The sequence below is a fragment of the Pseudopipra pipra genome, chromosome 4 (genome assembly GCF_036250125.1).
Source record: "Pseudopipra pipra isolate bDixPip1 chromosome 4, bDixPip1.hap1, whole genome shotgun sequence".
Lineage (NCBI taxonomy): Eukaryota > Metazoa > Chordata > Aves > Passeriformes > Pipridae > Pseudopipra > Pseudopipra pipra.
In genome coordinates, this window is record NC_087552.1 from 29,811,506 (window position 1) to 29,827,847 (window position 16,342).

A 16,342-nucleotide genomic window follows, 5' to 3' on the forward strand; every position below is an offset into this window, starting at 1 on the left:
TCCCTCACTGGAGATATTCGAGACCATCTGGGCACAATCCTGTGCAATATGCTCTAGGATGGCCCTGCTTAAGTAGGGAGACTGGACTAGATGACCCACTGGGGTCCCTTCCTACCTGACCAATTCTGTGATTCTGTGATTCTCAGCTGCACCTTTCTTCCACGCCATTGAACAAAAATAGGCAAAAAATATTATTGACTCGTTAGAATGGCTGATGCTTTGGAAACTGTGGACACTGTGAACCAGTTGTTCTGGTAACCTGGGGAAGAAGGGGTAGGGGGAAGTGCTTGGCTTTTAAAATATCTTTCTTACACTGTTGTGTAAAAGGTACAGCCTGATTGCCATAGCAGTCCATTTGTTTTGGCATAGCAATTTTCCAAGATTGCTTTCCACTCTTGGTCAAATCAGATAATCTCTGAAATGAAATACTAGTGCTTTGGACAATGACTCCCACAGGTGGTGGAATCTGCCTTTGCAATATCAAAGCTGCTAATAGTTTCAGAACTAAAACTCCCTAGCAGCAAGTTCTGGACTATTTTAAAATACATAAGCGTATCCATTCACATAGTATCCTGCTGTAATTATTCCCAGCCTATCAGGTGAGATAAGATGATACTGAGTGAACTGTGGCACAGAAAAATATTGGCACCTGCCCTATCTCACAGAACTCAACAGAAGAGGAGCAAATCATTACTTGTCTTCCAAGCTAGTTAGTGCTCTAGCACTGCAGCATCCTGCCTCCAATTGACAGTTTCAAAACAGTGTTACATTAAAAAATAAAAAATGAGCTTTGAGGGCATCTATGTATATGTTTCACACCTAGGAGCAGAAGCTAAACATAACATTAAATGCCACATAATCACAGAATCATTAAGGTTAGAAGAGACCTTCAAGATCATCAAGTCCAACTGTCAACCAGACACCACCATAATCACACTAAACCATATCCTCAAGTGCCACATCCAGACATCTCTTAAACACTTCTAGAGACTGTGAATCCACCACCTCCCTGGGCAACTTATTCCAACGCCTAACCAATCTTTTAGCTGATAATATGAATCCAAACAGTTGCCTTTGCAGTGCTTGCAATAACAGAAAGCACGATTAACCAAGCCAAAACCCTGAGACATGGTAGGACCAGGACCCACATGGAACAGGACACCCTGTCTTCCCCAGTTTTCTATATAGGTTCATCAGGGTTCTCAGGGTGTACAGACCCTCATGCACATGTTGCATATTCCACAAGCACAATTTTTCCCACTAGACCCAGCCCATGTCTCAAACAAAGTAGTAGTAGCAAATGTGCATTACTATTCCATTTTTACTCTTGCAAAACATACTACTATGGTATCAGTACTAGTTGATCACCATGAAGTGTTGCCATAAATTATTTAAAGACCAATTGTCCAAATTAATGAGCAAGGTAGTGTTTATTTGTGAATGCACATTTGCTTGCTAATTTTAAACAACTAGTCTCCCACAGAAGGATTCAAGGCCATTATTGTGAGTTAGAGTAGTCCTACAATATGTTTTATTTTTATGGTTTACCATATTCCTGACAAATACAATAAAATCAGATTTATTTTTTTTTTTAGTGTTTCATACTTCCAAGCAAATCCTGAGCAGATATCCAACCACATAAGAAACACCAGAATATATCAAGACACACAGACTACAACAAAATAGCTGTTTTGGACAGCAGCCCCTACCACTATGAGGGATGAAGAATCAATGCACCAAAACTGTGAACTTCTAATGAAAGTAGGGGCTTCAGCAAACTAATTAGGTTCTAATGGTCAGAGTCACTTGGAGTTAATGAAGTTTTACTAGTACAAAATATGTAATATTTTATTGTGTTACTCGACATCATCATGTAATCCCCAATATTAGACAAGGCTATACCCACACCCTCCAGGCAATACCATGTAGAATTGCCAGATGCTGTAGAATTACCAAAAGCTCTGACACACCAATAAAGATGAAATACCTCAGAGAACATGAGTGTTACACTCGTGAAGACAATAGTGTTGGTATGCCTCAAATATTCCCTCATGTTTTGTTTATTAAGCATAACAGCTTGTAAAAATAAACAGTGATGTAAATCCAGTTTTGCCATATGTCAGGAGATTGCATCATCATTAAATGATAGTATACCTCTAGGCATAAGAAGATGTGACAGAATGCTCCTCTTTCTTTATTCCTGAAATTGTGCTATTTCACATAGCATAACATGCACCTAATTATCAACTAAAACAAACCGCATACCTGGATTTCTAGAGTCAGTTCCTTGAGCAGAGGAGTCATCACATTCCAGATTCACTCCCAAAGAACCCTGAAATATTAAAAAATTGAAATAGCCCTTGCAGCACAGCTAAGGAGCTAGATTTCATCCACCTTAGGTGGCACTCTGAAAGATAGTCTTGGCCTTACTTGCACTCCACCTGATTCTTGGTCATTCATGATAAGTGGAAAAGCTTCAACAAAACCAACAAAAGCATCCTAAAATATCCCACAGACAGTCAAATAGTTGCAAGAGCTGGGAAATAGTTGCTTTCAAAATCTCTCAGGCAGATGAAGGATTTGAATATTTTTCACATGCTGGATAAGCAGTAAGAAAAAAAGATGCAAACCACTGAGGTAGCAAGGAAACACAAAGTTAGCTTCGACAGGGACCTTAACTACTACCTAGCAGCCAAAATTTAGGTAATTTAGTACTCAGTATCATAACACACAAAATTTCTGTCTATATTCAAGTTGATACATCTTAAAAAACTTCTTGTTTTTAACTAAAAAGAATAATCTAGTTCTTCAGGTAAATCTTTAAAGAAGTTCCTGGATAATTAAGTCTCATTTCAAGAAGCATCTTGTACAGGTAAAGCCATGTGTTGAATATAGGTTTAATAATCAATTCTTTGGGTTTTCCAAGGATAACTAAAGGAGTCTTTGTAATCAATTCTACCTGCTTTTGAAATACCGCCTCCACTTCCCAGCCTGCTGGCTCTTGTCTATTTATACTTTAAGTCTTTAGGGCAGGGACTGCTGCTGACTGGAATGATAGAGTCCTGGGCTTTCGGGCATTCCTTTGATGCAGACCGTAATATGTTTACAGAAAGAAAAGAAGCTATGTTCCTTAGCAGCTAGACCAAGTTTGAATAAACAGCCACCTATTTCTGGCAGTAAATACACCAGACAACAAGCAATACTGTCTTTGATCTATGCTCACTTAACAAAAAAAAGGACTGTTTTGACAGGTAATTTCTAATCAAGAGGATAACCTGGACAATCATTGTAGCTAATGCTGGTGAACAACATTTTATTAAATTCATATACTGGTGAATTATCAGCTGTTATTTTAGCCTGTGTGCAGTGCAGTTTTCAGCATTATTGATGATGAAATTTTAATATAATGCTTGGCAGCATTCACTGGCATTTCAAGAGCATCATACAATTGATTTAGAACTTAGCTGCCCCCCAGAGACAAGTCCTTATTGTCTGGTATCCTCCTCCTCTCCCTTTTCAGCTCACCTGGTTATTGCATACAAAGTTGCTTGAAATTTAAGTTTACTCAGAATCCATAGGCCATGCTGGCCTTTGTGCTATTGCCCTTTGCTGAAACACTGTACTTCTCAACAGCTTTCTATTACTCTTCAGATTTATTTCACTTTTACCTCATTTAGTGCTGTTATGCTGGGCTCCCTTTTCCCCAGCTCCATACAACTCAAACATAATCAAGTTCTCTCACAAGCAAATGCATCCAAACCTAAAGTTATGATACCTTGTCACCCCATTGCCCTCACAACTAATAGTCTACTTCCATTTGCTTTCAACAGATACAACTTTTGGGTAAAACCTTTCCTTCAAAATCAATCTGGACTGTAAACCACAATGTGGGTTATATGCAGAACTTGAAGGCTATTAAAAAAATTAAATAAACAAACCAACAAAAACAAACAAACACACAATAAAGACAAATAAAAAAGTAAAAAAAAAGGGCAGAAAACCACGCACTATTTCCCCCTACCCTATCCTTAGTCCATTTCCATCTCTTGAGTATTACCTGACTTCACTAACATTTGTTTCCTAATATTGAAATTCTGCATCAGATATTGATTTCCCCCATCCACATCAATTTGATTATTGCAATTATGTGTAGTTTGTCTCCCTTTAGTTCCTCATCAAATGGACAGTCGGCTCACACAGCCCTGCAGAAGACACCAAATATCACTTCATGCCATGTCAAAACACATCCTGAAATCATCCTAAAATAAATACAAGCCTGATGCCACTCCTGTGGAATAACACCTATCTCTGGATCAGGCCCTGAGGGCCAGTTTCATCCCAAAAAATTTTAGGCACTTAACTTATATAGTCTAGGAAACCTGGAGAGAGTAAGAATGAGCTTGGTAAATTCCCAGAGCAACCCACTGCTGCCAGAGCCATAGTCCTAGTATGCCTAAGCACAGTCATTGTTCAGTAATGATATAAACCCTTTTTGACCTGGCTTTACTAAACAAAAAACACAAACAAACCTCTCCAAAACAAGCAAAAACTTGCCCCACCACAACTCCCACCACTCTCCACCTCCTCACACATGCCATATTAAAAGCATAACCAGTTGTATTGCTGGTATGTTTAAAGTCCAAAGTGAGATCCAAGGCAAATTTAAGCATGAAGAAACAGCTCCCCATTGTCCCACAGCTCCCAAAATCTGCTAATAAATGACAGGAGTGAAAAAACAGCCCTCATGTTGCAAAGAGACATCCAGATAGCTAGTTCCCCCACCATTGCTCTACCCAGAAGCCAGTTTCTTAGAGACTTCCAATAACTTTGCTATTTCTACTTTTCCTTCACAAGCATCACAATCCTCAGACTTCTAAGCTCAGCCTCACTCAAGCCACTGAAAAGCTCCTGGTGTCACTCCTACCCTGCAAAAAAGAAACAGCAGGTCAAGCCTCACAAGTGAAATTTTACAAAAGCACGGTTAGAAGTAAGAGAGAACACAAGGCAAACTGGGAAGGGGGAAAAAAAGCAAGTAGAAAGGAAATATTCAGCCTAGCCACTGCTTATTGTGTTGCAGAGACTCGGGTCTGCTGCCCTCACAGGGGGGAGGGGGTGGAAAGGTGTATCATTGCACCTAGCCCAGTATGCTGGTTTTGGCTGGGGTAGAGATAATTCTCTTCACAGTAGCTAGTAGGGGGCTGTGTTTGGGATTTGTGTTGAAAACAGTGCTGGTACTACAAGGATGTTTCTCTTGTTGCTGAGCAGCATTTGCACAGCATCAAGGCCTTTACTGCTTCTTGTACTGCCCCTCCAGTAAGGAGGCTGGGGGTGCACAAGGACTTGGGAAGGGACAGCTGGGACAGCTGACCCCAACTGAGCCAAGGGATATTCCATACCACGTGGCATCATTCTACTATACAAAGCTGGGGGAAGAAGGAGGAAGTGGGGAACATTCAGAGTGATGATGTTTGTCTTCCCAAGTCATTGTTATGCATGACAGAGCCCGGCTTTCCACGAGATAGCTGAACACCTGGCCCCCCATGGAAGTGGTTTTTGAATTCCTTGTTTCGTTTTGCTTGTGTGCACAGCTTTTGCTTTACCTGTTTAGTGTCTTTGTCTCAACCCATGAGTTTTCTCACTTTGACTCTTCCGATTCTCTCCCCCAATGAGCGAGCGGCTGCTCAGTGGTGCTTAGTTGCCAGCTGGGGTTAAGCCAGGACACCTACCTTCACCATGCTAACAAGAGACAAGGATAAAGCTTGGGGATGGGAGTAATCCAGACACCACCTGCTAAGACTGTACTGTGATGTCTGAGGAGGGAGAGCTCTCAAGAGAGAGCTATTGTCACTAGCCCCCTGGAAACTTGCTCCCTTGTGGCTGGCATAGACAGGAGGAGTTTGACATATACCTGGCTAAAGCAGAAGCAGGTAAGTCCCTAGGCCAAGAAAAGCAGCCTCTGTACTTCAGGGAAGATATCTATACCCTGATATCTTCCTTGGCTGTGGAAAAGCCCTGCACAATGTCCAGGTCCAGGACACGCCCTCACGAGGGTCAGTCTCCCCATCCTCACCCTGGAGGATTAGAAGCAAAAGCCAAGAGGCAAGCAGAGGATATTTTCCCACTAGAGCAAGGCTGTACAGAAACAACCATGATTTGTAGAACACCAGATCTCTTCATTTGTTGCCCCTCAATCTGCTTCAGAAACAATTTATTATCCAGCAATGATTTCTCAACTGTGATAATTGTCATCAATGACAGGCTATTGAGGGCTTAAAACTGACTGAGAGAAGCAATACAAATAAGATCTAAGCACCAGATAGGCTATATTCAGAATTAATGGTTATTTTCCTAACCCTGTTATTACCTTGGCTTCCTGCTGCCCACGATATCACAGATACTCTAGTACCATGTCAATGGCTGCAGCCAGAGCAAAACTGTAGTCTCAACAAGGCTGTGCAGAGGAAGAGCAAGAGATGTGAAGAAAGGCCAAACTTCTGGCCTCACAAAACAGAGCAGGGGCAGCTCTCAGCAATCCCTTATACCCTAGAATCTCCAGGACTGAAAACACCAGCAGTGCTAACTCACAGTAGGGAGATTACCTTTCATCTGGTCACTCTGGCTAAGGAAACACGTTCCTGCAGTATTGATAGCTCCAGCCTGGGCCACGGTGAAATCCCTTGGGGGAAATTAAGTTATACACACACATCCTTCTCTCAACATGTCATGTTTTATAGGCCTTAAATGTAGAGTTCAATTTCACAAGCTCATCTTTCATTCAAAGAGTTGGAAATCACTCTAGCAAACAAACTATGAAAATCACTCTTGCTTCCAATCAAGTCACAGAATGCAATTACTTTGTACACGAGTTTGCTATTTCTCCCACCAAAACAGGACAAAGGGTTGGGCTAAAATGTAGAATATACAACAACAAATTCCCTTTTCCCCTACAGCACCCAAGACAAGTAGCAGAACTATTGTATACAAAAGAAAGCTGTCAGAGCTGCATGCATTTTGGTGGAGACAAGTCAACAGCAGCTGAGTTATGGGGCTCAATACTAAGTACACTAGTTGTAAGTCAGCAGTGCCACAGGGCCACTTATTGAGACATTGGGACATCTGGTCTCTAAGCCCCCTTTTTCCTGAAAACAGTGCAAATGTCCCCTCCTGTGAAGACAGACCTCTGACTGCCAAGGGACAATACCAAACAGCTAGGTTCAGTTTTCAACCTGACCCGAAAGTTACACTTCCCCCAAATGAGCATAAAATTGGGGAGGTACAAGGAACAGCCCTATAAAATGAGAAGTTATAAAACTATTGGACTACTGAAAAGGCAGCTAGACACATAAAGAGACTTCCACAGAAGCTGTCAGCACTACCTCTGCAGACCTGGCATAGGCTGAAATACCAGCCACAATGACTAGATCTGACACAGGGCCTGACCTTTAAATGTGTGTTTGGAGCAGGAGCTTGTCTCAGAGCTGGTAGGAACACTTTGCCATCTTCCCTGCATAGAACTACTGCAGAAGAATTAATTCTGTTGTCTTTCCACTTCCACAAATCCACATGGTCATTAAGAAAGTGGAATTGAAGTGTCATTCCCAAAGATTCTCAGGTGAGTAAGCTAGCATGGCTAATGACTTTTTAATATCTTTTTATGTCTTCAGGAAAAGTGATATAAGTAATGTAGTATTTTGTTTTGCAGTTCTATAAACCCATTTGTTTTTGTCTCATTTCAGAATCCCTCTTGGAGTAGCTCTCCAATTGTGCTTATTTTGTATTTGTTGAAATTTATATCCATCTATTGTCCTAGTAACAGGGTTGAAAGCCAGGAAGCATATCATCTTTCTGTTTCTGAGAAGTCATTTCTTTCTGGCTAACCTGGTCTCTCTGACCCAGAAGAAACTGTATCATCATTGAATTAATTTTCCTCAAAAAAAGAAAAACAAGCCTAAAATGAAATAAGCCAAAGGGAACTGTGTAGAATAGGAATAACAGCAGACTGATATGCTCATTTTATGTAACTATTTCTGCTCTTTTATGAGCCAAGTAAATTATTCTTCTTCCAGTTCCTGTGGCTTGTTAAACATTAGAGGTGTTATTATAGCTGCAGCTAGGAGAATCTTATTTCAATACTATTTAAATATGTTTAGGGTCTTTGTTAAAGAAATGTATCTGTGCTTAGATAGAGTTACTATTAAGTATAAAACAAAACCAGCCAAATATAAACTGCAAAAGAATTATAGTCAAATGAATTGCAGGAGGTAAATGTGCTTCATAGAAAGTAATACAAATGCTATCATTCAGACCAGAGACTACATTAGAGGAATTAGAGAGAGATTATTGTTCATTAGGATTTTATACTGAGACTCTTATGAACATTTAAGCAGGCCTGTTCACAGCATTAAAACATCCTCCTTAGACCAGTTCAGAAAGGAAATAGTAGGACACAATTATCTAACAGGCTTTATTTTCAAGCTTATGTTACAGGCACCTTGCAACCTACTATACTGAAGGAATAAAGCTGAAAATTGGTATCTGACTATTTCATCACCTATTTAGAATCCTGAATTTGCCACAGCTGTATATGACATGTTTTTCTTATCCCTGTGGCAGAGCAGACCAATCTTACTAAGTGTCATGGATTAACCCCAGCCCCATGCAGCTGCTCTCTTGCTCCCCACCAGTGGGGTGGAGCAGAGAATCACAAAGGTAAAAGTGAGAAAACTCATGGGTTGGCATACAGGCAGTTTAATACATAAAGCAAAAGCTGTGAACACAAGCAAAGTGAAACAAGGAATCCATTCACCACTTCCCATGGTCAAGGATGTGTTTAGCCATCCCCACGAAAGCAGGGCTCCTTCAAGTGTAGTGTTTACTTGGGAAGACAAGTGCCATCACTCTGAATGTCCCCCTTTCCTTCTTCTCCCAGCTTTATGTGCTGGGCATGACACCATACAGTGTGGAATATCCCGTGGGTCAGTCGGGGTCAGCTATCCTGGCTGTGCCCCCTCCCAGCTTCTTGTACACTTCCAGCCTCCTCACTTTTGGGGTGGGATGACAGGGAGAAAAAGATTTGATGCTGTGTAAGTGCTGCTTAGCAGTGTCAAAAACACCCTGGTGTTATCAACACTGTTTTCAGCACAAATCCCAAACATAGCCCCATACGAACTATTGTGAAGAAAATTAACTCCAATTAATAGTGCCCCCCAGGTCACTTCAAAGGAAAGTACCACTGGACACATCAATACAGGGACTATACAGCCCATATGGCCATTATCAGGACTTGCAAGCACCACTCTAATAGACAAGCGAGACCTTCACTAGCAGAAGAGAAACTTCCTCAGGAATAACAACTCACACAGAGGCAAATCTCCGAGCATTGCCACAAAATGGCATCAGTGGATCCCTCTCTGGGACAGAAAAAGGAATAATCCTTTAGGGTGCTGGCATTTGCCATGCCAGGAGTTTCCCCTAGAATTATCTTTAGCTAGAAAAATTTATTAGGCTCATCCTCTGTTCACCTTAAACTTTTTGCTACAATGTAACAAATCCCCTCTCCCTGTCTCCACCTATATAAATTCCCTCCCTACCTCCCCTGTAGAGGGGTGAGTTTCGCTGTCTTGGACACCAGCTACTGATCTTCCCTCCTGTGCTGCTTTCAGCTGGGATAGATTTAATTTTCTTCCTAGTAGCTGGTGCAGTGCAGTGTTTCAAATTCAATGTGAGAATAATGTTGATAATACACTGATGTTTTGGCTGTTGTTCAGCAGTACTCATTGTAAATCCAGGACTTTTCAGTTTCCCATGCTGTGGCAGTGAGGAGGTGCACAAGAATGCAGGAAAAAGTATGGCCAGGACAGCTGACTCAAACTAGCCAAAGGGATATTCCACACCATAAAACATCATGCTCAGTCTATAAACTGGGGGGAGTTGGCTGGGACATGCCAATCGCTGCTTGAGGACAGACTGGGCATCAGTCAGTGTGTGGCGAACAGCTCTATTGTGCATCACTTGGGTTTTGTTCTTCTCTCTTTCTTTTTCATTACAATTCATAGAATCAAACAATAGTTTGAGTTGAAAGGGACCTTTTAAAGCTGTCATCATCGTCATCATCATCATCATCACCATTATTACATTTTATTTTCTTTCAATCATTAAACAGTTCTTATCTCAACCCACAAGATTTACTTTTTTGTTTCTGATTCTCCTCCCCACTGGGGGGCAGGGGGAAAGGTGAGAGGCTACATGGTGCTTAGTTGCAGGTTGGGGTTAAACCACAACATCTCCACGACAGTTCTTCTCTGAGAACTAGAGACTACCCTGGCTCTGGGATGCTCCCACCAGACTTTTCCAGGTTGCACATAGGCCTAGACAAAGCCAACATTGTGCCAGCTGAGGGAAAATAGCTCCTGCCTCAGATACGTTTTTTCAAGCAGCTTATTCCTTCCTCTTTGTGAACATGTGCTGACAGCAGGTCTCTCTGTCTCAGTTTCAGCATCCCAAAGAAGGGTGTTGGTCTGCAAGCAGGAACTGTCTGCTATCATTCAGGTTTTTTGTGATGATATGGAAGATGTGGCATTACAGAGACCCCAGACAGAGGTAGTTCACACAACATCTCTTACTCTTCAGTCTTTCAAAAAACTACCTACCAGTCTGTGGACAAAAAAAAAAGTAAATCTCAGAATCCAGCTGACTGCTACTTAGGCCCTCTATAAGCAGAGAAAAAATAAAGGACCCCGTTTCAAAGTTCACCCTCGCAAAGTAAACGCTTATGCATCTCCTACCACCTGATTTCTCAATGGTCATTCCCACAGAGAGGAAATTATGGCCTTCCTCCCTTCCTACTGTGCTAACTGATCCTGTCAAATTGAAAATGGTCTGCTAAATGCCCTTCCAGAACTAGTCAAAGTGGAGTAATCCGATTCCTCCTTCTGCTTGTCCTATCTGCACTTCTGCTGACCTATTGGGGATTTAATGATGTGACTGCAGGGGATTCATATATGTCCTATAGGAAAGTCACCTCAGCCCCCCTTGTCTCTTAAGCTCCTATGAGAAAAGTAGTGTATTATGGTTTGTAAGCTAAACTCTCCTCTGTGCCAGCTTTCGCAAAAAAAGCTGTCAAAGCAGCATTTCCATGAATTCCTGTTCAATAGGTTTGTTGTTTTTTTTTTAAATCTTACGGTAACACATCAGAAAACTTTATTCCATAGGCTTTATAAAGCACACTAGCCTTGGTTGGCCCTGTATCTTTCTCTGGCCTTAACATAATATACTAAATGGGGTTAAAAGCTGTTTTATCAACAGTTCTTAATACCTCCTTTATAAACCATCACACAAGAGACAAAGTAAGGCAATGTCAGATTCACATTGCAGAGACTTGTACTTCCCACTGTAAAGCTGGAATGCTAGAGCACCCTCAGTCATTGTAGAAAATGTCCACTGTAAGCACACTATTAAATTGTTTTGCATTTAAAATGTTTCACTTCAAGGGCACTGTACACAGTTATTGGTTCCATTTGCTTCAGTGAATTTTCTGAGCAAGTACCCCCAGTGTGATTGTGCCACAGTTCTCCTCCATCTGACTCCAGACCTTGCTTTTAAGATGTGGTTGGCTCCTAAGTATGCTTACCTTTAAACATGTTAGAGAACAAAAGATCGATACAAATTAGATCACTCTGTATTAAGATACCCCCACCACCTCAAAAAAATCCGTTATATTCTAATCCTGTGATTCAGTGTAATTATGTAATGCTAGTTCAGTAATGAATACACTGACAGGTTGACATTAAAGCCAAGTTTGAGCTATTCTAGTCTGTACCATAATGATCACGTGCCCAATAATAAAATCAAAGCAGCCTCTTGGAATTGTACCCTCAAATTCTGAAAGCATTCCTCAGACCATCTCTGCTCTAGAGAAAAAATGACATAAAAGGAGGAAGAGAGGCTGTATCATTCCCCACAAAAAATTGTTTTGCCACCGTATGCCTTTCCTCTTTTTTTCCTTTCAAAATACTTCCATCTGCCTCCTGCAGAGCTTGCTACAGCATCCCTGTGTGTAAATAGCATGCTCCTCTATAATTAGCTTCCTCCTCTGTGACTTAATCAGTGATATTGTAAACCAGACACTGTGATAATTTGATCAGCTCAGTGGCAGTGAATTGTACCATGACTAAAAAGTCCAGACTGGTTGGAACTCTAGGAGAAGCATCTGTTTGAGGGGAATGGTGATCTAGTCTTTAGGTTAAGAGCACATGACTGCATTTAAATCCTACAGTTAATCCCAGTTCCTATTCCTCACAGACAGTCCTACTCCCTAGAGTGAAGAAACACACAAGCTTTCTCTCCTCCTGTGATACCCATTGGTTCTTAGCTACTCTATGCAACGCTTATGCAGGAGGGGGGGTATTGCTATATCCACTCCAAATGAGACCGTATTCCCATGATTAAATGCTTTTCAAAGAAGTAAATTTGGGGTTCAGAGCTCTTCATGCAGGAGAGCACAAAACCCCACATTTCTCCTAGCTGTACGAGTGGATGGGCTGGTATCAAGAGAAGTAAGTTTTTCTCTTGTCCTAGAAAAATGAAAAAGGACAGTAGTGTCACTGGATTTGGTTGGGCTCGGTGATCTCAAAGGTCTTTTCCAGCCCAAATGATGCTATGCCTTTGTGCAGCACATAAACTGCAAGCCCCACATTTGGGTCAAGGTAGTCAAAAGGATCCCTTTGCTGTGCATAAGCGATACAGCCTTCGGAGAACTCCCCTTCTATCAGGTTTTTACAAGAGCAAAGCTGGGAGTCCAGTAGGTGACTGGGCATGCAGAAAGAAATGCTGGATTTCTTTTGTGTTAGAGGAAATTCATGTTCCAGGATACTCAGAAGCTATGTGGTTACCTCAGCCTCACCAGCTCCTCACTGAGTCCACCACTGCTAGTTTTAGGCAGCATGTTGCAATTTCTATGTAATCTCTATCATTTGGACAAGGTATGAACAAGTGGATTTGTTTAGTCCTCTTTTCCTTTCAAGACCTTTCAAAACATCCAGCAGGTCTCTATGTTGCAGTAGGCAGCTTTATGGCCTCTGGCTTTGAACCACACATAATAAGACATCCATGAACCTCAAAGTTTCCTTCTGCAGCATCAGTTTTCACTAGATTGTTAGTACATGCCAATTGAACTCCACAATCTGCAACTGAGTTCTCATGCTGGATTGTGTACTTAAGCTGAGAGTTGCTTCCATAATTTGCCTTTCAAACCCTCCGCCCCACTCCAAGTAAGCCTGATTTTCTGTGTGTGTTAGCTCTGGATTTGCCTGTGTATGCTTACATGGAGGTAGCAAACTTGTTTGCCTCATGCTGCTAATTACTTTGCAACATTTACTGCTGAAGCTCTCAATCAATGCTCTTGCTGAAAAGTAGTGTTCACTCTTTTCTGTATGTCACCTGGATGTGAATTTCAGAGCTTATGATATGAGCAAAGAAGAAAAAGCTGTGCATTTCTTTCCAGGGAATTTTGCTGAGTCTATTTAGCAGCGAAGTACTAAGATACTTCTAGGAGTAGCAAAGGATGAGCTGGATAAGAGGAAATGACCATGCACTATGTAGACAATACATGAATAGATAAGAAGCCAAGCCAAGGTGGATTTATGTTACAGGTCTAGGAAGACAGGAGAGAGATTCCCTGGCCACACCCAGGGAAGAAATATGAATAGGCAGCTGATGCAAGTGGCACAGTGCTGTCCCAGCATAGGGGTAAAACACTGGTGGGCAGCATTGACAGATTACCTGATAGATGGATAAATGGAAGGTAATGGGTAAATCTAATCTACCTCTACAGAGGTCAAATTCTGCTTCCAAGGATTCATACAGTACAGTTCTGGCTTCTTGCCCTATCAACAAGCTCAAATGAAAACCTTCCTAAAGGGGGCCATTTTGTTCAAGGATTTGTCCTTTCCTCATGGCAGCAAAACAAACAGTGCCAGTTGGATTCAGGCTGTTGGAGCTGCCATTCAGTCCATGAAATGGCATAAACAGGCTGCTCCCAGTGTACTGGGACTGGTGGAGGTGTTCACAGCCTGCTTTAAAAGCCAGAAAGAACTGAGTGGTGATAAATATTCAGTTTGCCTGTGTATGAGGGGATAGGTAGGGATGTGTGTGTGCAAAACCACTTATAGACCTTATTGTTTACCTAAGAAACGCTGACGCGAGGATGCAGGGCTGGACACAATTTCTCCCTGAAAAGGCTTTTCCCAGGGCCCCTGTTCTGTGGTCCCAGTGCACAACCCAAACCTGGCTTCCAGAGATACTGTCAAACAGACAGGAGCAGCAGAGAGTGGTGGAGCCTCAGCCTCATCAAGAAGAACTGCAGCATGACATACAGTCCCCTGTGGCTTACAAAACAGATTAGATAAATCAGAAGCATTTCAAAATTCACAGTATCTCCAGGAACAGGCACCTTGCCCAATATCACAGTATTTTTCCTTACTTGAGATTCTTATCCTGAAAAATCTCTCCTAATTTCTGTGCTTGTTTTGTACAAAGGCAAGACAGCAAATTCTGTCTTGCTTTCAGTGCTTTGCTCCTTTGCCATGATGGGAGTGTGTTGCTGCAGAGCTTTGAAAAAAAACACTGAAGGAAGTTAGAAGCAGAAATACCACTGAGAAATGGTGAGCTTGGCACTCCTAAATCCTTTGGCAGCCACTGGGAAAATTGCCCAGCATTAATACAGACCCTGAATGCTCAAAGGACTTTGTCACTGAAAGAAGCATTGGGATGTCATGCTGGTGCATCTCCATTGTATAAAATACCAGCCAAAATGACAACCCAGCCCACCTCATTGATGAAAAGGGAAAAAGAAAAACTCAACCTGTAGAAAGTTGTCTTTTCCCGTCTTACTTCGGCAAACAAATTAAAGCCTGTGCAGCATATTTATGCAGTGGAATTTTTAGAGAGGCTAAGGCTTATCCTTGTAGTAAGTCAGTCACAACAACAGCACCCCACCAGTGAGCTTGCATATGGACTAAGTACTGTTCCAAGCAAGTACTTTTACTCAAGGGATGTTATGTGGGAGCACTTAGGAGCTGTCACCAGTAGAAAGATCCAATTTTGGGTCCTTAAAGGATTCTTGAAATGTGTTCTACATATGCTAGGCCTTAAACTATTTGCCACAAAGCTTCTGCCTAGCTCTGCATCTTGCAAATGAAAAGCAGTGTTTGTAGGAAATGTCTGACACCACCGCTAAAATACTACATGCAGCCATTTTTACATTGCAAAAAAGATTCTGAAAAGTCGGAGAGGAAGCAGAATTTTGTAGTCAGAGGAATAAAAATAAATCTTGCATCAAGAGGTTTAATTTAATGCTCTCTGTTTAAATTACCAAAACAAAGATCAAAAGTTGATTTAAGAATGGAATAGCACAATGTGGATAAAGTTCTGGGTACTGAAGACGCAATTAACTAATTAAGAAAGATGTAGAAAGGCAACAGCTGAAGCAGAAGTGGGATAGATTCAAATTAAAGAGGGTACCACTTTTGACAGCAAAGGAGCTTAACTACTGCAACAAAATATTGGGGCTAAGGTAGTTATCATTACATAAGTTCAGATCAAACTTGCATTTCTGACTGAGGAATTATTTCTATTACTCAGGAATTTCTCTTCGTAGCAGAGGAGGACTACATATTGTAGGTCTTGTAATATACTGGGGTGCAGATCAAAGTATCTATCAACAAAATATCTGTACTGAGGATCCTTGCTAGGCTCCACAAGATTCCCAGATCCCATCACTTAAATTCTCCTAGCATATTTATTTCTACTAAGTCCTTAAGTATCCTGTCCTTCAGTTGGCTGACATTTCATCTCCATCACATAGCCAACTTGAGCACCACTTGGAGAGGGTGTCCTCACTAGAAGGGCAGCTTTCAATCTGACAAAGCAAAACCACCTGTCATCAGGCATGAAATAGTCACATAGAAAGCTGGGTTTGAGCTGAAATGATCATTTCTGTTGGGGCAATACTTATATCATTATTTTGTTAAAGCCATCAAGTATCACAAATTCCTTTAGAACTGCATGTTTTGGAGCCTCACTGCCTCAGGTTCCTTCAGCAAAGGAAGCTTGAATGATAGGAGTCCATCAACCAGGCAAGTCCCACAGCAAACCCTGAAACTGAGCTCCTTGTCTGGCAGATCACTCTTCATATTCATATCATTCTGTAGTGCCATAACTTCTGCTGCATGGCAGGGGATCTTTTTTCCTTTAAGTGCATGAAGATAACTTTGGCATGTAACCATTACTCTTCTCTGTCTAAATTCTAATACATCATGGCTCCAGTGTCAGATGAGCACAAAAA